The sequence below is a fragment of the Stegostoma tigrinum genome, chromosome 32 (assembly GCF_030684315.1).
Source record: "Stegostoma tigrinum isolate sSteTig4 chromosome 32, sSteTig4.hap1, whole genome shotgun sequence".
NCBI classification, from domain to species: domain Eukaryota; kingdom Metazoa; phylum Chordata; class Chondrichthyes; order Orectolobiformes; family Stegostomatidae; genus Stegostoma; species Stegostoma tigrinum.
Window position 1 is genome coordinate 39,641,491 of NC_081385.1, and position 22,864 is coordinate 39,664,354.

A 22,864-nucleotide genomic window follows, 5' to 3' on the forward strand; every position below is an offset into this window, starting at 1 on the left:
GGCCAGTTAAAGGAATTAAGTTTATTTAATGGCTCCAATAAGTTAAAACTGTAACCGAAGTTAGTTTTCTTCCTCCTTTGTCGTGGATCTGTTGGAGTTGCACACAGCACAACGCGTCTTCAATCAACACAAATTGACACAAAACGAGCAACTTCTAAATGTGACTGAAGTAATCAACTGTTTAATGACCATTTATGATGGTTTGGAACCAAATCACAAGGACTTAGTCAATGTGCCACTTTGTGTCGACATGTGTCTGAACTGGCTGCTGAACGTCTTTGATACGTATGTATGATTTAGACTTTAATGTAGTATGTTTAGATTGTCCTAAGGTGCATTAAACTGCATCCTACATATTGGATTTTGACATGTACATGATCAGTTCAGTAAATGTGAAGATTGTCGACTGATTAAAATCAATCCTGGTATTGTTGACATAAGGTTTCAGTATGTTCTAATTTCATTTCAATTAAATAGATAAAGTAGTTGAAAGTTTTAGCGACTTTTGTTTTAAATCATAAAATTGAAACTGATATACTTTTGATTCCATTTGATCAGATCTGTACAGGATCATGTAGACATCTTGACACTCTGGTTGTAATGCTCTTCACGGTGACAAATTTTAGTGCTGGAGAATGACGTGTATAAAGTACACAATATTAACATCATCCAATTAATGTCAAGGTATAAACGGCCAGATGTGGAATAAATTTTTATGTGACCCTCAATCTCGTAGAGTCATACAGCATAGAAACACCATGTCTATGCCTCCCAACAAACACCAAACTACACTAATCTCAATTATCTACACTTGGTCCATAGCCTACTTTGACCTAGGATTTTAAATGCTCATCCCAGATGCTTTTTAAATGTTGAGAATATCTGCCTCAACTACCCTCTCAGGCAGCGTGCTCCATATGTCTACCACTTTGTTGATGAAAAAGCTTTTCCTCAGACTTCCTCTAAAGCATTTAATCCTCACCTTAAACTTGTGCCATCTGGTCCTGGACACATGTGCCATGGGGAAAGGACTCTCACAATGTATTCTGCCCGTGCCTGTCATAATTTTCTGTGCCTTAATCAGATCCCCACCCCCACCTCAGCCTCCTCTGCTCCAAGGAAAACAAACCCAGCATACCAGTCTATCTCATAACTGAGACTTATTAACCCAGCCAGTATCTGGAACAGCATTAACTGTGCCATTGTAGTATTTTCCAGACTAATTGTCCTTCAGCTTATCTCAGTCAGATTGTTTCGTAAACTCCATTCAGAAATAATGTTATGCACTTGACTTGGAAATGTATTAAGACTGTGACAGTATATTGGGGAATCCTTGCAAGCGGAGAGAATTTTATGTTCTTTCAGTCCAGGCTGGATATAATTCTAGGACTTGGAGATGAACTTGGGGATGAAAGGTAAACTTTCGGAGTCCTTCTGTCCACCCCAAATCACCTCCAATTTTCCATTTATATAAAATTGAGCTTTGTCTGCATGAGATGTGTTCCAATATTAAATCATTATTGCGACTGTCAATTTTGACATTCTTCATTTGGTGCGTACCCTTCATATTGATTGCAGCTCAAGGCCAAAACCAAAATGTTGCATTTTCCAGTGAAATTGCAGACATTGAGCTGAAATTCTCGCGAGGGAGCACTGAAAGGCATGCATTATTTATGAGTACCACCCTCATGAATACTTATTCCCTTGTTATACCTGCCAGACAGAAACTAGATGCTGAGAATTACCGAAATGAAATTCTGAGTGGGCGTGTGGGGCTTTGACATTGCTCAATGCTCCTGTGGACCTCCAATTTGGGCAGTAGTCACCAGCATCTGCAGCCACACCCATCAGTAGCACCCCATGTCCACAGTTTTGACATGTGGCATGTTCCAGCCTCAGCACATCATGGCACATCTCAGATCTGCTTTCAGTACTCTTCTGTACTTCATTGCTGCATTTTGGATTGCAGCAGCCCCCCTCATTGCAGTGCTACTGCCAGGGCACTTTTGTATGCAGGAACAGGCACCCATTCGTGTATTGGGCTACGTTACACATCAGGACACCTTGCTTGAGCTCCCAACTCTCATTTTGTCCCTGCATGAATGCTAACAGCTCCTCTGCCTTGTCTTCATTTGCCTTGTCTTTTTATGGTTTGCCCCTCCGCCACATCTCACAGACTCATAACACTACTATGTTGATTAACTTTTTGGCATCTAGACCAAGCCAGACAGCTTGTCATGTTTGTCAGCAGTCATCAATCAAACGAGTGGATGTTTTGCTGTTCAGCACCATGATATGTTGATCTCACACCTACAGCATGTGCCAGCTGCAGAAGCACAGAACGCATTGCCTTGTCTCCAACCACATGGTCGTTCTTCAGGTTCCGAGGGGAATGGTCTCCAGTCAAGCGAGGCAGTTTCAGGCAGCAGATCTAGGTAACTCCAGGGCATTGTCTGATATCACTTGAGGGGCTTGGATGCAATCTGTTGGCTGCTCAGAATGATCATGGTCAGGACACTGTCCTCATAGGTTGTGAGAAGTCAAACATTAGACACCTCACTACCTGTGTTGGCTCTTTCTGCCCTACTGTGGGCTGATTTTCCTGGAATGAAACAAAAGGAGGGATTGAGTGAGATGAAATGAGCTGGTGCATTTGTTAGTGCTCATGTATGTTTGGAAAGGGAGGTGAGGTGTCCTGTGTGAGAGGAAGAGGCACAGAGAACATACAGGATTAATTGCCTTGGGCCCTCGAGTAGGCGAGAGCAAGCGAAGACAGACATTGAATGCTTTGGTGAGAATGGTATTACGTGAGCTGTGCAGAAGGGTGGTGCAGAATTAGAGACAGTGTGAATGTGAGGTAGCACAGACCAATGAGGCTCCTCTTCTGTTGGTGCAGAGGTCACTGATCTTGCAGCACAAAGATGGTTCTTTTGGTGGTTGAGACTGCATTGACGCTGGATGGCTTCAGATGAGTCTGGCCGAGTATTGTGGCGTGGCCTTCTGTGCTTGTCCTTGGGAAAGAGGACAGTCCTCCACTGCACCAATCCATCCACCAGGACCTCCATGTCCCTAACTGTAAAATAAGGTGCTAATTTCCCCTTTCCTGCCCTGTCTGGGACAAATGCTATGAACTGTACAAGGCAGTTCTGGATTCTGGGCATTTTACTGGTTCACAATAGCCTTTAAACATGGCACTAGTGCCAGTAATACCGGGATGTTCCAGTGGTGGCAAACACTTGCAGTTAGGATGAGTGGAGAACTAACTAGCGTCGGCTGAGAGAAGCACTATAGGAGCATTGTTGCTAGTTATTGAATAGGTTTGCAACAACAGAGTGAGAAAATTTGCTAGGTCTTTTGGAGAGATACTGTCCCTGTAGTGCAATAAAAATGACACTGAACTGATTCATTCCAGTGTTTTAGACCTTAAGATTTAAGTACAGAATTAGACCATTCAGCCCATTGAGTGGGATCTATCATTGTCAACCTCCTGTGTCCTTGCTGAGCAAGAACATGTCTATCTATGCCTGAAATCAACTCTGACTTGGCCTCCACAGCTTTCTGCATCAATGAGTTCCACAGATTCACAACTTTCTGACTGAAGAAATTCCTCCTCATCTCATCAGGTCCTGGTCTCTCCTACTAGTGGAAACCACATCTCCATGTCCACTCTATCCAGGCCTGACTCCCCTTCAGTGTGACACCCTTCATCCGTCTAAACGCCATCGAGTACAGACCTAGAGTTCTCGGCCACTCCTCACATGACAGTCCCGTCATCCCCAGGATGATGTTTGAGAACCTCCTCCAGACCCTGACAAAGGCCAGCACGTCCTTCCTTCGATAGATGGCTAAAAACTGCTCTTAATATTCCAAATGCAATGGGACCAGAGCCTTACACAGCCTCAGCAATACAGCTCTGCTCTTGTATTTTTGCCGTCTTGAAATGAATGCTGACATTGCATTTGCCTTCCCAACTGCCAACTGAACCTGCATGTTAAAAGAATCCTGAACTGGGTAATCTTTGTGCTTCAGATTTCAGAAGCCTTTCCCCAATTAGAAAATAGCCTATGCCTGTACTGCCACTTCTCTACAGACTCTCTGTGACCTCCCCACTTCCTCAATAGTACTTGCCTCTCCACTATTGAAATGTCATCTGCAAACTTAGCAACAACCCCCGATGGACAACAATACCATTAATTCCTTTGTCCAGATTGCTTATGTATAACGTGAATAGCTGTAGTCTGAACTCTGATGTGGAACTCCTATAGTTGCTGGCTGCCATCCTGAAAAAGATCCTTTTATTCGCACTGTCTGCATTCTGCCAGTTAGCTGATCTTGTATCCATGCCAGTACCTACTCCCCAACACCATCAGCTCATTTTTTATTTTGAAGCCTCCTGTGTGGCACCTTGTCAAAGGCTTTCTGGAAATCCAAATAGATAAAGTTCAATGGCTCTCTTATGTTTTAACTCACTGGTTACATTCTCAAAGAATCTAACAGAGACCTTCCCTTGACAAAGTTGTGTTTTCTCAGCCCAATTTAGCATGTATTTCCAAGTATTACCATGTCCTTCCAAGTACTCTCCCATCTCATCCTTAATAATAGACTCTAAAATCTGACCCAATGACCAGCGCCAGGCTAACAGGTCTATAATTTCTCGTCTTTTGTCTCCCTCCATTTTAAACAGGGGTGTTACATTTGCCATTTTGCACTCATTTGGGACCCGTCCTGACTCCAGTCATTCCTGAAAGATCACCAATGCCTGTATGGTCTTCTCACTTATCTGCTTCACAACTCTTGGAGGCAGTCCATCTGGTCCATGTAATTTACCATCTTCTCGGAATTATAGAATTCCTACAGTGCGGAAAGAGGCCATTGGGTCTGCACCATCTCCGCAAAGATCATCCCACCAAGACCCAGCCTGGACTGTTTCCCCGCAAGCTCGCATTTGCCATGGCTGATCCACCTTGCCTGCACATCTTTGGACTGTGGAAGGAAATCAGAGCACCTGGCAGAGACACGTGCAGACATGGGGAGAATGTACGAATTCCACACAGACCCTTCAGCTTCCCCTGTACCTTCTCCTTTGTGATGGCCACCACGCTCACTTCTGCTTCAGACTCCCTTAAAGTTCTACTGGTGCCTTCCAACCTGAAGACTGATGCAAAATACTTGTTCAGTTCCTCTGCCATTTCTTTGTTCCCCAACACTACTTATTTGGCCCTTCTTGAAATTTTCTTTGGATTTTCAGGGGTGTTTTACAATAACAATATATACTTTATTGTGTTGACAAATGGATTGTTTAGATCATCACAGAAACAATAAGAAAAATTCATCAGTACTCTCATTTAACAATTATATATGTTAATATCACAATCAATGCATTTCCATCAGGTAAGCACGTAGCTGGAGCTTTCTAACCCGACAGTTTTCACTTTTCACTTCTCAGATTTCACTCTCAGACATAACAGTTGATGTTGACGTACTGTTCATTAAAAATAGCATCCATAATATTTTTCCCCATGTTGTAGTTCGTGGACTTGTGTAACCCTAACGTATAGAGTCCATGTTCATTTTCAAGGAAGTTATTACTTCAGTGATTTCAGGTCTTACATTCAGAAGGGTACCATGCTGCAATTCGAGCCTGTTGTTTCCAGAGTAATCCCAATGTTGAAGATTTTGAAAAGTATGTAAATTTCCCTAATTTACCTGTCTTTGCAACCCAAACTGATAGAGACCATGGTCTAGATTTCTGTTCTTAACAAGAATGCCTATTTATTTCAACAGCATAGATTCTAGCCACAGACAGACATTTACAAACATTGGACACATATCTGTACGAATTAAAACTGTAAACCCCCTGTAAACTCATCTTCCTGCAGACAATCATCGAGGGAGAGGGATAAAACATGGATATTATAGGTGGAAAAAAATGCTAAGCCAGCTGTTCAGTGGTCCCGGTTCACAGGATTTGCGAAGATGATCTTGAGAATGGAAAACAAATGAATAAATCTCCCAGAGTGACTTATTATCTATTAAAACATGTATTGATGATATGGCATTGCTATGATCATAAAATAGAACACTGTCCAATTTCCGATGAGCATTACCGTAGTTTTCATTTGTATTCTTCATGTCGGGAACATAGTTAATTGGTACTTTACTGACTAACTGACCTTCGTTCATCTGCAGTGTTCAGTTGCAAACAGCCAATATTTTATTATTCTAATTTAGTAACTTTGGTTTGGAATTTTGTCATGGGAAATGTATTTCACTTCTCTTCATCTGCGTAATTGTAGCCAACCCTCCGCTGGCAAAGAAACACGCAACTACAGCAGTTAATAAAAGAAAGAACTGCATTTATGTCGCACATTTTATGGTCTCAGGCATAAAAAGTACTTCAGAGGCGACTAAACTACTTTTGAAATGTTGTCACTGATGTAGCTTAAGAAAACATGTCGTATTTAAAATATTCAGAAGTAAAGAAATATGAAATAATAAAGAAAAAGTAAATAATAAAAAAAATGAAATTATGAATATGAAGAAATATATAATCTTCAGTCCCTTGCGAGTGGGGACATAGAATCAGGAGATGTAGAGTCAGTATGGAGCCTACCAGGGAGGAGGCAATTCTGGATCTGGTGTTGTGCAACCAACCGGATTTGATCAGGGACCTCGAAGTAAAGGAACCATTAGGAGGTAGTGACCATAATATGATAGGTTTTAATCTGCAATTTGAGAGGGAGAAGGGAGAATCGAAAGTGTCAGTATTGTAGGAACTATGGAGCTACGAGGGAGGAGCTGGCCAAAGTTCAATGGTTCAATACCGTAGTAGGGATGGCAGTGGACCACCAATGACAGATATTTCTGGATATAACGCAAAAGTTGCAGGATCAGTTCATTCCAAAGAGGTAAAAAGATCCTAAGGGGAGGCAGGGGTGGCCATGGCTGACGAGGGAGGTTAAGGACTCTATAAAGATAAACGAGAAGAATTATGACATCGCAATGATGAGTGGGAAGCCAGAGGACTGGGAAAGTTTTAAAGAGCAACAGAAGATAACTAAAAAGGCAATACGCAGAGAATAAAATGAGGTACAAGGGAAAACTGGCCAAAAATATAAAGGAGGATAGTAAAAGCTTTTTTAGGTATGTGGAAAAAAAAAGTTAAGACTAAAATTAGGCCCTTGAAGACAGAAATGAGTGAATTTATTGTGGGGAACGAGGAAATGGCAGAAGAGTTGAATAGGTACTTTGGATCTGTCTTCACTAGGGAAGACACAAGCAATCTCCCTAATGTAATAGTGGCTGAAGGACATCGGGTAATGGATGAACTGAAGGGTATTTATATTCAGCAGGAAATGGTGTTGGGTCTGAAGGCTGATAAGTCCCCGGGACCTGATGGTCTGCATCCCGGGGTACTTAAGGAGGTGGCTCTAGAAATCGTGAATGCATTGGTAATCATTTTCCAATGTTCTATAGATTCAGGATCAGTTCCTGCGGATTGGAGGGTGGCTAATGTTGTCCCACTTTTCAAGAAAGGAGGGAGAGAGAAAACAGGAAATTATAGACCAGTTAGCCTGACGTCAGTGGTGGGAAAGATGGTGGAGCCAATTATAAAAGATGAAATTACGACTCATTTGGACAACAGCAACAGGATAGGTCAGAGTCAGCATGGATTTAGGAAGGGGAAATTGTGCTTGACTTATCTTCTGGAAATTTTTGAGGACATAACTATGAAAATGGACGAGGGAAAACTAGTGGATGTCGTGTACCTGGACTTTCAGAAAGCCTTTGATAAAGTCCCACATAGGAGATTAGTGAGCAAAGTTCAGGCACATGGTATTGGGGGCAAAATACTGGCTTGGATTGAAAACTGGCTGTCTGACAGGAAGCAAAGAGTAGTGATAAATGGGTCCCTTTCGGAATGGCAGGCGGTGACCAGTAGGGTACCACAAGGTTCGGTGCTGGATCGCAGCTGTTTACGATATACATTAATGATATAGATGAAGGCATTAAAAGAAATATTAGCAAATTTGCCAATGACACAAAGCTGGGTGGCAGTGTGAAATGTGAGGAGGATGTTATGAGAATACAGGGTGACTTCGACAGGCGAGGTAAGTGGACGGATGCATGGCAGATGCAGTTTAATGTGGATAAATGTGTGGTTATCCATTTTGGTGACAAGAACAGGAAGGCAGATGACTATCTAAATGGAGTCAAGTTACGTCAAGGGGAAGTACAAGGAGATGTAGGTGTTCTTGTACATCAGTCAATGAATGCAAGCATGCAGGTACAGCAGGCAGTGAAGAAAGCCAATGGCATGCTGGCCTTCAAGAGGATTTGAGTATAGGAGCAAAGAGGTCCTTCTGCAGCTGTACAGGGACATGGCTGAGAAGGATGAGAGGGGGTCTGATTGAGACGTATGAGATTGTCAAAGGATTAGACACTCTGGAGGCAGGAAGCATGTTTCTGCTGATGAGTGAGTCCAGAACCAGAGGACACGGTTTAAAAATTAGGGGTAGGTCATTTAGAACAGAGTTGAGGAAAACATTCTTCACCCAGACAGTGGTGGATATATGGAACGCTCTGCCCCAGAAGGCAGTGGAGGGCAAGTCTCTGGATACTTTCAAGAAAGAATTGGATAGAGCTCTTAAAGATAGTGGAATCAAGGATTATGGGGATAAGGCAAGAACAGGATACTGATTGTGGATGATCAGCCATGATTAAAATGAATGGTGGTGCTGGCTCAAAGGGCTGAATAGCCTACTCCTGCACCTGTTGTCTATTGTAAAAGTTAATTGTATAAGAATGATTAAGACGGTCCCTATATATATGGTGTTGGCAGCTTGTTCAGATAGGGAAAAGAACATGGTTGATCTTGATTCTGCTCCTGTTTGTTACACAGAAGCCTCTTTGAGCAACAATTCTTGAATGTTGATGGGATGTTGAAACGCAGTTAGCTTATCGTGATCACTTGTTGAAAATGGATAGCAGCTAGTAGTTCTCTTTCCTCTCAACCAGTGACCAGTAGGCAACGGTCAAACAGTACATAACCCAGAGGACACAAGCTCCTCTGAGACATGATGTCAGTTGAGTCTCATGAATAACAACCTGCAGATGGATGATCTGCAGATAAAGCGTGGTGTTAAATCTCACATATACTGCTCTCAACCATTTTAATCGAAGTATTTATCACTCGTTGCATCGAAACAGATCACACAAACTGAAATGGCATCTGCGCAAATACCAACATAGAAGTTCCATATAGTGGCATTTTGTTTAAAGTTGTATTTATAAAATGAAAGGTGAAGTATTAATCTTCACAAATCATATTAAGATGCTATAGAAATCTATGGAAGTGAGAAATTTGTTTTTTGATTCAATACATGTGTGACAAATGACAATTCAAAGAGATCTTTGTTTCAGCTGGAGTGGGTAGTGGAGTTGGCCTCATTAGGGGCATTTAAGTGACTATTAGACAGGCATATGGATGGTAATATAAGATGGGGTGGAGGTTAGATGGACCTGAGGTTCATGGTTAAGGTTTGGCACAACATCGTGGGCTGAAGGGCCTGTACTATTCTATGTTCTATGTATCTTATGCTGTATTCAAATCAGTAAACTGAGTCAGTGACATTCTGCAACTTCCTTTTCCAGGGGTCGGAGTGGAAGAATCAGACTGTTTTCTTTGAAAATTGTCTTGATGTGTCGATCCAAGCGTCATCTGGAGGAAAAAATACAAGTGTAAGTCCTAAATCTATCATTGCTGATACACATGTAAACTGCAGGTTTAACTGGAGGTAAACTTTGTTTAACAAACTAGCACACTCAATAAACTGACAAAAATTATACACCAGATGTTTACTGTATTCTCATAATCTCTGTGATGTCTGGTGAGGGTGCAAGTGAGAAGGCTCTCTGCCAGTAAGTTGTAGTTAAGGCAAGGTTGCATCATTACTGAAGTTATTTATGCTGTAAATGAAGGAGAACAGTGATGCGTATATCCTGTGCATTATGTTCCTATGTGTTTTTTTTTGTGTGTGGACCTATTGATCAACTGGAATTTTTGATTACTTAGCACATTCCTGGTACCACGGGTGCTGTTTAACAAAAGGTTTGCTGTATGAGTATATTTCTGCATTTCGTCACTGCCACTATGAATGTTAAATCATAACTTGGTCTGTGCAGAATCTGCACAGTGCATTCCTGCAAGATAAATGATGCGCTACATATGTATGATGCTATTGTTTCTCAAAGGCACTAACCTTAGCGGCTGTTTTTGTTACCAATAATGTTTTCATCATTAGAATACTGGGAAAAATATTCACAAGTGCTGTATGACTCTACTGCTCACTTGCAGCAGTGATAACACTTACTGAGAGGTAATGTTTTTGCCCATTTGTTGTGCTGTTTGTCAACAATGTATCTCACAAACTAATGGGCATAATTCATTGAAAGCTGGTACATACAGGTATAGTCGAAGGAAGAACTGATTAGTTTTTGCCAGATCCAGATTTATTTCTCTATTTTTTTAAAGCATCAGTTAAAATTGGTCGGATAGGCAAATGATCATCTTTCTGGAATATTGTTGATTGATTTAGAATGTTGTGGATTGTGTCAGCCCTGATATTAGAATTTGTCACAACTATCAAAATATGAGCAGAATTTTCAAATTGGCCTGAAGCTTTCTCAGTGAGATGGAAGCTTTTAAGAAAAGGATGTATTTTTTCAGCCTTGCATTTACAAAGAATCAGTCAAGTGGAGAAATGCCTCCAAGAAAAGCTGTGTAATTATAGACGCGAGGATGTTTGTTGTACAGGAGGAGGCCGTGCGGTCCATAGTTCCTGCACTGCCCAACAAAGATCTGTCTACATTGAACTCACAGGACATTGATTTCCTTTTCGATTGTTTGGCCCATAGCTCTGGAGCCTACAGCAACACAAGTGAATATCTAAATACTGCTAAAATATTCGGACACTTTCTGAATCAGTCACACTTTCAGTCAGTGAGTTCAGGACTCCCACCACACTGGGAAAATAGGTTCTCCTCAACTCCCCTCTTAGCCTTCTACCTGTGATCTTCAATCTGTGCCCCCTGTTTGTTGACATGTCACCTCATGGAAAAAGCAACTTCCAGTTATCCTTTCTCTGCCCTTCAAAATCTAAAACACCTTTACCAGGTCCCCTTGTCTGCTCCAATTTTGGCATCGGTGAGATGGGCAGGTCAGTGGCAGATTGATGTAGCCTGATAAGAGAATACTTAATGTGGCAAAGCCTGTCATGCCTGATGGAGGTCAGCAACGGCAGTCAGCAGTGAAGTCCACTGGCAAGGATGGGCGGGCCTTAGCCCAGTGCAGGGGAATACGAGCTGTCATGGGGGAAGCCTCGTTCAGAGTGTCTGCAAAATCGTGGCTGAAGAAAGGACTCTAATGTTTGACTTTTTAAACTTCTGTTTTTATTTTTCTACTGTTATACTAAGAAGACTGTAGTGCTGAACTTTTTAACTTATTCATTTATTTTTCTAGCATAGAACATGGAACGGTACAGCACAGTACAGGCCCTTCGGCCCACGATGTTGTACTGAACTTTTACCCTAATCCTGAGGTCTATCTAACCTCCACCCCTACCTTATACTGTCATCCATGTGCTTGTCTAATAGCCGATTAAATGCCCCTAATGAGGCTGACTCCACTACCCTCTCCGGCATTGCATTCCACTCCGCTACGACACTGAGTAAAGAAGGATGGATAAATTTTCTACATGTGCATCTAAAATTTCATACTGAGGTACTTTGTACCTGAAATGGCACCGTCTGAGGTGACATTGTACTCTTGTACCCTGTATTGAATGCATGTGATAATAAAACCGAAATCTAAATCTAATGCATAGCAGGACTCTGAGAAGCTTAGAGGAGAAAAGGGATCCTGGGGTGCTTGTTCATAAATTCCTGAAGGCTAGTAAGGGTTGTCACAAAGACATATGGGACACCTCCCTTTATCAGTCGTGGCATAGATTGTATGAGTGGGGAGGTCACTCTGGAGCTGTTTGAAAGTTTGGTTAGGCAACAGCTGGAGTCGTGTGTGGCGTTTTGGTCACCACCCATTAGGAAGGATGTGATTGCACTCGAGGGAATGAAAAGGATGTTGCATGTGTTGGAGCATTTTAGCTGTGAAGAAAGGCTGGAAAAATTCAGATTATTTTCTGTGAAGCAGAGAAGGTTTGGGGGGTGAGTGGAGGTCCTGATAGAGGCATATAAGATGATGAGAGATATAGATGGGTTGAATAGAAAGCATTGCTCCCCTGAGTTAAAGCATGAATAACAATAGGAATTAATTTTAAAGAGAAAGACGGGAAATTTAGAGGAGGTTTGAGGAAAATCGTTTTCATCCAGAGTGTGGTAAAGGTCTGGAATGCATTGCCTAGGAGGGAAGTTGAAACAGGAAACCTCACAACCTTTGAAAAGTACTTGGATGAGCACTTGAAATGTTGTAATATTGAACAGAATGATCTAGTGTGTAAAAATGGGACTAGTATATGTCGTAGTCTATTTGTAGAGGTACAGCCTTAGTGGGCCATAGGACCTCTTCTGTACTGTATGATTCCATGAGAACCCCCAGCCCAGGCAGCATCTTGGTTTTTTCAGTAATCTCCAGGATCACACCCTTCATAGTGTGATCCCTTGCCTTGTTAGCCCTCCCAAGTTCGTTAGCTCACACTTTTCCTGGTTGAGTTCCAGTTGCTGTGCCCAGCTGACCAGTCTGTTGATCTCCTCCTGAAGGTTATCCTTCCTGTCTGTCAACCAATTTTGGATCCAGGGTGTAACTTTGCCTTTGATCCCATGGCTGTTATTTACATGACCATTCCGTCGGTATCTTCCTCACTAAATCAGTCATTCACTCGCGACACAGTTATACATCCTGTGTTTAAGTCCAAATGATGAATATACTTGACAAATTTCAAGGGTCCTTGTGGCAAGCCCTGCAAAACCCCACTCAAAGCAAACATCCTGTCAAGTAGATATCCCTCTACCATCAATCACCCTGTGCTCTCTGCTTCAGCCAGTTTTGGCTCCAGTGTGCCTCTTTGCCTTTGATCCCATTGACTGTTGCTTTCTTGATCAGTCTGCCAAGGGGGACTTTACTAAGTCCTCATCAACATTCCAACATCTCCTCAAAAAAGGATCAAATTTCTGAAACGTGACCTCATCTTAACAAATCCATACCGACTATCCCTGATTAGTCCCTGCAAGTACATTCTACCCCTAAGAATGCCTCTTTATAGCTTCTCCAGTGCTGAGGTTATTCTGACTGGCCTTTAATTTCCTGGTCTGTTCCTCTCTCCGTTTGTTAATAGTAGAACAATGTTCATAGTCCTTCATTACTTCTTGTGTGATTGGCAAGGGTTTGAAAATTGCTGCCAGGGGCCCAGATATCTCCTCCCTCACTTCCCTTGCTAGCTGGTATACATTTTAGTTAGGCCTGCGGATGTATCCACTTGTAAAGTTGCTAAACCAACTGCATCTCCCTATGTCTAAACCTCTGATGTTCCTAGGTCCTCTGCCCTGATATCTATACTTGCAGTGTCCTTTTCTATTGGAAAGATTGACACAAAATATTCATTGAGGACAGTGCCCATGTTTTCCAGGTCCACACAAAGATTACCTCTGTGAAACGAATGAGGAGATATTAGAGAGGGTTGGGATTTACAATCAAGAAAGAAATTGACAAAATGACTTCCTTGGAGAATCATACAACATCCATTGTCCATTGTTGTAAACAAACAGAAGTTTTTGTTTCCACAGTTGTTCGCAAATAGCCAATCAAGATCATAAAATAATATTTTAACATAATTTACAAAGCAAGGCAATTGAGGAAGATGTATTGAACTCTCAACTACCTCCCTTAAGTTGAGGAATATCAATATTTTTCTTATGGATAACTTTTGCAGATCTCTTCAAACAAGTAGCTGAACCCACAGATTTATGTGACCAGCGAAGCCTGAGCCTTTTGCTTCACGATGCAGTCCAGATCCCTCGGCAGCTGGGTGAGGTACCTTCATTTGGAGGCAGCAACATTGAACCAAGTATCCGCAGTTGCTTCCAACATGTAAGTGTGCTCTGCGCCAATTCATAAGTTCAAGCGGGTCTACTTGCCAGTATGAATTTTGTGCTTTATTTTCGGTTTGAATTAGTTCCAGAGGCCAACATGTACCACCACTAATCCAAGGCTATAATGTTTATAAATAGTCAATGTTTTTATTCGATTAATGACAAAAAACAATGTCAGAAACCCCAGTGATAGTGTATGAGATACCATATCACTGAGGATAGCGGATGTAAACTTGACATAATTAATCATGCAGCTGATCTTTTATTTCCCTCTAGGGCCAGAACAAACCAGAGATTGATGTTAAACGCTTTGTAGAGTGGATGAGATTGGAGCCTCACTCCATGGTGTGGCTACCTGTCCTACACCATGTGGCAGCTGCTGAAACTGCAAAACATCAGACGAAGTGGAACATCTGCAAAGACTACCCAATCATAGGTTTCAGGTGAGATGTGCAAACCAGCAGAAAGTTAGAGGGAATTAGTTTTTAAATAAAGCTTGAACTTTAGATGTTCTATTAGAAACTCTATCAGTGAACAATACACCTGAAATTGTCAAAAATCCCAACAAATTTACGGACTGACCTATCCCCTCCCCACCTACACTCTCCTCTCCATCTATCTTCTCCTTTATCCAACTTCTATCCGCCTCCCACTCTCTCTCTATTTATTTCAGAGCCCCCTTTCCCTCCCCGATTTCTGAAGAAGTGTCTCGCCTGAACCGTCAGCCTTCCTGCTCCTCTGCTGCTTGGCTTGCTGTTTTCATCCACCTCTACATCTTGTTATCTCAGAATGAAAATCTCAGTGTCCCTGACCAGTTTTTCAATTCCTCTCGCAAGGGACGTTCCAGAGGGTTGGAGAACAGAATGTGGTTTCACTTATCAAGATAAATGCAAAACTATTCAATTCCAGTGGAGGTTTGAGATGCAGTGTTGATGTTTGTTCTATGTAGTAGCCTGGCCTTAACTTGTCCTGTGGTGAGATGTAATTTGAAGGGAATGCTCTGCTTTTTTTTTCTTGTTTTGGAACGGTATGTGTTACTTTACCTTGTCAGCCTCTTTTATAGAGTCATAGTCATACAGCATGGAAACAGACCCTGAGGTCCAACATAATCCCAAACTTCATTGGTCCCAACTGCCTCTTCGTGGCCCATATCCCCTCAGCCCTGTCCGATTTATAAACCTCGATCATGTCACCTTGCTTCCCCCTTTGCTCCAGTGAAAAAAGTTCCAGCTGACCCAACCTTCCTTTATCACTGAAACCTTCCATGCGCAGCAGCAATCTGGTAAATTTCTACTGTTCCTGTTCTCGCTTAATAATATCGTTCCTATAATAGGGCAACTATAACTTTGTACTGTAGAAATCTTCAAGACTAGAAAAACATAAAAGCAAACAAACCAGGAAATAAAGGGATCAAATTGTAATTCAGGATGTGGATAAATAGAAGTGGCTTGAGTGCAGCTTGTTCTGGACTATGTGCACTGCAGTTCTGAAATGGCATTGCACTGGTGTGGGTGGAAAGTTGCAGATGAAATAGTGACTTGAATCTTCATATACTCTCTCTCTCCAATTGACGTTGGAAACACCTTAATATTTATAATGAAGAATCCTGGGGTTAGCTGCTGTTGTCTAGCTGATAGCCAGCCTTGAAACTGTTTCAAAGAGCAAAAGAACAAAGAAAATTACAGCACAGGAACAGGCCCTTTGGCCCTCCAAGCTTGCGCCGTTCCAGATCCTTTCTGTAAACCTGTCACCTATTTTCCAAGGATCTGTATCCCTTTGCTCCCTGCCCATTTATGTTTCTGTCTACATACATCTTAAATGATGCTATCGTGCCCGCCTCTGCCGCCTGCGTTGGCAATGTGTTTCAGGCACATCTGCATAAAGAACTTTCCACGCGTATGCCTTAAACTTTTCCCCTCTCACCTTGAAATTGTGACGTCTAGTAGTTGAGTCCCCCCACTCTGGGATAGAAAGCTTCTTGCTATCCACCCTGTCTATACCTCTCATGATTTTGTAGACCTCAAATCATGTCACACCCCCTCAGCCTCAGTCTTTCTAATGTAAATAATCCTAATCTACTCAACCTCTCTTCATCGCTAGCGCCCTCCATACCAGGTAACATCCTGGTGAACCTCCTCTGCACCCTCTCCAAAGCATTCACATCCGATTGGTAATGTGGCAACCAGAACAGTACGCAGTATTCCAAGTGTGAACCCAAGTCATATAAAACTGTAACATGTCCTGCCAACTCTTGTACTTGATGTCACGTCCGATGAATGAAAGCATGCTGCAAACCTTCTTGACTACTCTCTCGACCTGCGTTGCCACCTTCAGGATGCAATGGACATGAACACCCAGATCTCTCTGTGCATCAATTTTCCCCCAGGCTTTTTCTTTTCCCGTATAGTTCGCTCTTGAATTGGATCTTCCAAAATGCATCACCTCTCAATTGCCCGGATTGATCTCCATCTGCCATTTCTCCACCTAACTCTCCAATCTATCTATATTCTGCATTCTCCAACAGCCCCCTTCGCTATCCGCTACTGTCTGTTTTGCATTGACTTTGCACAAAACTGGATTTCTGTTCTGTTTTTGCAAGTGAATTGTTTCAAGTTGTTGTTCTTTGTAAATCATAATCATGAATGCACATCAAAGCAGTGGGGAGAGGGGGAGAATGGATTTGTGACGTCATGAAGTCTGAGATTTGTTATAATCCATAAATATTGTCATTATAATTTTTAAAAATCATGAACATGTTATTGACGTTGCTTTCTTGGGCTGCATTTGTTATCCATCCATAATTATTCTTGAGAAAGTGGTGGAGAATTGGCCTGTTGAATAGCTGCAATGCATGTGGTGTGAATATATGAATTGAACTACTGAGGACAGGAGATTAATTGCTTTTACGCAGTGGAAATGAACTAACAGTCATACAGTTCCACATCAGGATTCTGCTGATTTTGACAGGGAACATGCAGATTCTGGAGCAGGTCTTTATTTATTTCTGGGTGGTAGGGATGACACAATTATCAGGTCCTGTGGGAAGAGTGTGATGAATTGGTGCACTGTCTCGTTGTAACTCCCCATCTCAAACAGCAGTCAATTCTAGATCCATTGTTATTGTAAATTTTCAGTTCAACCGGAACAAGAAACTACTTCAGTATTGAGAGTTACGGACCAAAGGCAATGTGGAGGTAGGCCACAATTACGTTATAATCTCATTGGATGGTCAAAAGTGTTTGAAGAGTTGAATGGCCTACTTGTTTTCCGATATCCCTATGTAAAATGGGGGATCAAACAATGGGATGTTTTGCCTGCATTGCTGTCATTTATCGATAGTGTTATTGGAGTCGCACTCATTCAGTTGAGTGAAGAGTATTTCATTGACACCCGATTTGTAGTTTATAGGTAGTGGACAGATTTTGAGAAGTCCAAAGTGAGTTACTTGCGATAGAATCTATTCTCGCTGATCTGTGGTTCCAGTCACATTGATGAACATAGATCCAAGAATAATTCAGCAGAGGAACAGGCCCTTTGGGGCGGCACGGTGGCTCAGTGGTTCGCACTGCAGCCTCACAGCACCAGGGACCTGGGTTCAATTCCAGCGTCAGGCTACTGTCTGTGTTGAATTTGCACGTTCTCCCCATGTCTACGTGGGTTTCCTCCGGGTGCTTCGGTTTCCTCCCACAGTCCAAAGATGTGCAGGTTAGGTGGATCGGTCATGCTAAATTCCCCATAGTGTTCAGGGATGTGTGGGTTACAGGGGGATGGGTCTGGGTGGGGTGCTTCAAGGGGCATTGTGGACTTGTTGGGCCAAAGGGCCTGTTTCCACACTGGAGGGAATCTAATCTTTAGCATGCAATGTTCTGCCAAACATGATACCAAATTTAGCTAATCCCTTCTGAATGTCCTTAATCCATATCCCTACATTCCTTGTATATTCATGTACTTATACAAAAGTGTCTGAAACGACCCTATTGTATCTGCTTCCACAACCACCCCGGCAGTGCTTTTCAGACTCCGACCATGCTCTCTGTATAAGAATTGTCTCTGACATCTCCTTTAAACTTTCCCCCTCTCAGCTTACATACATGCCCGCAGTTTTAGACATTTCAAATCTGGAAGAAGGGTTACAGTCAGAATCTATCTGTGTATGTCATAAATTTGTAGACCTCTATCAAGTCCTGTACAGCTCTTCAGCCATATGCTTTCTGAACTGTCCTTTTAAGCTGCCATGCCATGTTCAGGAATCTGTGGACAGACACCCCAAGATCACGCCATTCCTTTGACCTTCCTAGTGTCCTGGCATTCATTGCATGATTCCTTGCCTTGTTCGTTCTTCCAAATTGCATTACCCGACATTTATCAGTGTTAACACTCCATCTACCACTGACCTGCCCATTTGACCAATGTATAACTTTGGATTCAACTTGCTGTATTTTCCTGGACCCCACGAGCTTTTACCTTGTTTGCCAGGCTCCCATGTGGGACCCTGTCAAAGTCTTTGCTGAAATCTGTTTTCACTGCAACACTTCCCATCTACACACTCAGTCACCTCTTTGAAAGGATCATCCAGGTTTGTGAGGTATGACCTCCCTCTGACAAAGCTATGCTGACCGTTGCTGATCAAACCCCGCTTCTTTCAATGGAAATTAAGCCTGCCGTTCAGAATATTCTCCAATATTTTCCTATCTACTGACGTGATACACACCAGTCTGTAATACTCTGCTTTATTTTTGTCATGCATTTTGATTAGTGGATCTATGTGACCTGTTCTCCGGCCGTTTGGTACTTTTGAAAGCTCAGTATCAGGGCGAGTGGAATTGCTTCTCTCATCTCCCTCAGCATCCTGGCATACACCTCATCCAAACCTGGGATTTGTCTAATTTTACTTTCACCAAAAGAGCTAACATCTCCCCAGTCTCTGTTAATTCTGCTTGGGAATTGTGTGCCGACATGCTCCTTCTCACATGTAAAATCTGATGTGAAGTTCTCGTTTAACACCTGACAATTGCTCTCCAGTTCAAACCATACATTTGCCTCTTCATCCCTAATGAGACCTGGTTTTCCCTGATTTTTCTCTTTCCCTCTGAGACACTTGTACAAGATTTTGAGATTCTCCCTGATCCTAATCCTGGTCACCAGTGTACTGTTGCCCTGTATTTGTCCTCTTAATTGCTGTGACAAGATTCCCCTGCACACTATACATTATGATCATGGTGGTTTCTTGCAGATGTGGATGACACTCTCCCACTCTCAGGCCGAATCTAGAGGTAGCTGTACAGACCGATGCAGCTACTGTAGGCTCTGTTGCACTCGGGGCAGAAGGCAGTCATGGGAAGGTGTGAGGCGGGTGTTGGTGTGTCTGCATGGCTTCCGCTGCTTCCAAAGGCAAGCCTCGAGGTGTTTGATGCCTTCCCAGGTGCTCTCCAGGCCTTGGACTGTCTTAGGCTGTGATTCCCAGGTGTCTGCAGGAATGTTGCACTTCACCATTGAGGCCTTCAGTTTATCACTGAGTGCTTCCTCTGCACATGTCGGTCTCACCTGCTGTTTTGAAGTTGGGATTAGAACATGTGGGGAGTCTCGTGTCAGTCATACAGGTGAAGTGTCCAGCCCATTGTAGCTGATCAAGGATGGTCAGTGCCTCAGTGCTGATGATGTTGGCCTGGTTGACGTTAGTATGTCTACAGGGACTCCATTAATTTGTTTCTTTGAGAACTGTTATACGCCTCCCTTTTCATTTTTATCTGGCCAAAGAACAAAGAAAATTACAACACAGGAACAGGCCCTTCGTCCCTCCAAGCCTGCGCCAATCGAGATCCTCTGTCTAAAGCTGTCATCTATTTTCTAAGGGTCTTTGCTCCCTGCCCATCCATGTACCTGTCCAGATACATGTTAAAAGACCCCACCGTGTCTGCATCTACCACCTCTGCTGGCAACGCATTCCAGGCACCCACCGCCCTCTGCCTGAAGAACTCCCCATGCATATCTCCCTTAAACTTTCCTCCTCTCACTTTCAACTGATGACCCCAACTTGAGTCCCCACCTCTGGGGGGAAAAAGCTTTTTTGCTGTCCACCTTGTCTGTACCCCTCATGATTTTGTACACCTCAATCAGGTCCCCCCTCAATCTCCGTCTTTCTAATGAAAATAATCCTCATCTACTCACCCTTTCTACATAGCTTGCGCCCGCCATACCAAGCAACATCCTGGTGAACCTCCTCTGCACCCTCTCCAAAGCATCCACATCCTTTTGGTAATGTGGCGGCCAGAACTGTATGCAGTACTCTCAATGTGGCCGAAACAAAGTCTGATACAACTGCAACATGACCTGCCAACTCTTGTACTCAATACCCGCCTGATGAAGGAAAGCATGCCATCTGCCTTCTTGACCAGTATATTGACCTGCGTTGCCAACTTCATGGAACAATGGACCTTAACACCCAGATCTCCCTGAACATCAATTTTCCCAGGACTTTTCCATTTACTGTCTCGTTCACTCATGAATTAGATCTTCCAAAATGAATCACCTCGCATTTGCCCGGATTGAACTGCCCAATTCTCCAATCTACCTATATTCTGCTGTCAACTCTGACAGTCCCTTCACTGTCTGCTACTCCACCAATCTTCGTATCATCTACAAGCTTGCTGATCAGACCACCTATACCTCCTTCCAAACCATTTACGTATGTCATAAACAACAGTGGTCCCAGCGCAGATCCCTGTGGAACACCACTGGTTACAGGTCTCCAATTTGAGAAACTCCCTTCCACTATTACTCCCTGTCTCCTGTTGCCTCACCAGTTTTTTTTATTCTATCCAGGTAGAAATTTCTGAAGAAATTCCTGCTCCTCTGCTGCTGCTTGGCCTCATGTGTTCATCCAGCTCTACACCTTGTTATTTCTTAATGAGAATATGTTTGGTTTATATGGTACTGAATTGAATTTGAATACTGAATTTTCAGTGCTTCCACTGCTCTGCTGTCGATTCAGTAACTGCTGCCAGTCTTCTTTGGAAACCTCTTCCCTAATCATAATAATATCTGACTTCCCCAAATGCATAAGATTTTTGTTGAAAACCATCTTTTTTGCCTTTTTCATAATTAATTTTAGACATATTATATTGTGTTTGCTGTCACTAAAATGCTCTCTCGCGCTACAAGCCACTGCCTAGCTTTGCTCCCCAGAATTTACTCCAGCACTGCAATGTTCTTTGCAGGACCATTTAGATGATCCTGCAGAAAGCGTTCCTGAATACTTTGTCAAGAAACCGCACCTAATGTCCTTCAGGGAAGGAAACTGCCATCCTAACCTGGTCTGGCCAACATATGACTCCAGAGCCACAGTGATGTGGTTGACTCTGAACTGAATTAGGGATGGGAAATAAGTGCTGCCTAGGCAGCGACACCCTCATCTTGTTCATGAATAAAGGGAAAACAAACCCTTCTAAACCCTCAGTATTATCTTGACACGTTTTATTTTACACGGTTGCGGATGTAAGGTGAGAGAATGGGACTAGTCATGTAGCTCTTTTGGGAACGAGTACAAGTACAAGAGTTTGATGGGTCTCCTCTGTGCTATAAATTCTATGATTATATGCTGCTATGGTTCAGTGAATTGTCCACACATCTGCTCTTCCATTGACTGCTGACTGTTTCAGGGCCTATAATTCTCTCTGAACAGTCACACTGCCCCCTTTTCATTCTAAGCTCGACTGACAAAACCTCATTTGATGACTCTTCAAAGATATCATTCCTCCTCACTGCAGGAACCGACTCCTCAATTAAATGACACCATATTTTCCTTTACACATTCCTCTATCTGATCTGAAGATCCTAGACCCCGGAATGTTGAGTTGGCAGTCCTGTCCCTCCCTCAAACATGTCTCCGTAATACAACAACATTGCAATTTGACCTGTCAATCCACACCCTTATTTCATCTGTCTTACTGTAGTACACCTAGCATCAAAATAGAGGCCATACAGCCTCACTTTGAATGAACTCACTCTTCCTTGCCCCTGACAAAATAGTTTAAACTCCTCCCACCCAGCACAAGCAAACCCCCTGGCTCAGATATTGACTCCCCTTAATAGAAGACAATAGGGTAGCAATGTTGTCGCTGGACAAGTAATCCACTTACTGAGTTTGATGCTTCAGGGCGATGGATTCAAATTCCACCAAAGCAGCTGGTGAATTTTTAGTCAGTCACAATCTGTTATTGATAAGGAAAATAACCCCAATCTATAAAATTTCTCTTGAAAAATACAAATCTCTAGCCCAGGCACTACCCTGATGAAATTATTTTGTGCTCGCTCCATTGCAACAACTTCCTGTAGTCCGGATCTGAGAACAGTCTTAGGCCTAACCAACATTTTGTACATAACCTGCCTATTCTTAAACTCTATTACTTAATATTAAGTCCAATAAAGGCAAGTATCCAAGATGCTTTCCAAACCACTTGAACTACCTGGTCCATTACATTGCGAGATCAACAGGCATAAACATCAAGACCCTAAGATCCCGTTGATCATTGGTGTTTGTGAGGTTCTTGTGATTCATCATGGGCTCCAAAATTTGTTTGTGCTGTGTCACCTAATCCTTATCCAATTTGTCCTTACATGAAATAATATTCCCAAACGCTTCTCAAAAATTCTTCCCAATACTACTTTTCGCAATCATGACACAGGCGAGCTTAAAACTTGGAACACGACAGCAACAAGAATGTGCCCTTTGGCCCACAATGTTGTGCCAAACATGACAACA

General features: G+C 42.6%; 1 pseudogene; it reads left to right on the forward strand.

Moving 5' to 3' along the window:
- The first annotated feature begins 8,207 nt into the window (after positions 1 to 8,207).
- Positions 8,208 to 22,864, forward strand: part of LOC125450205 (utrophin-like) — a 205,451-nt pseudogene continuing 190,794 nt past the window's right edge.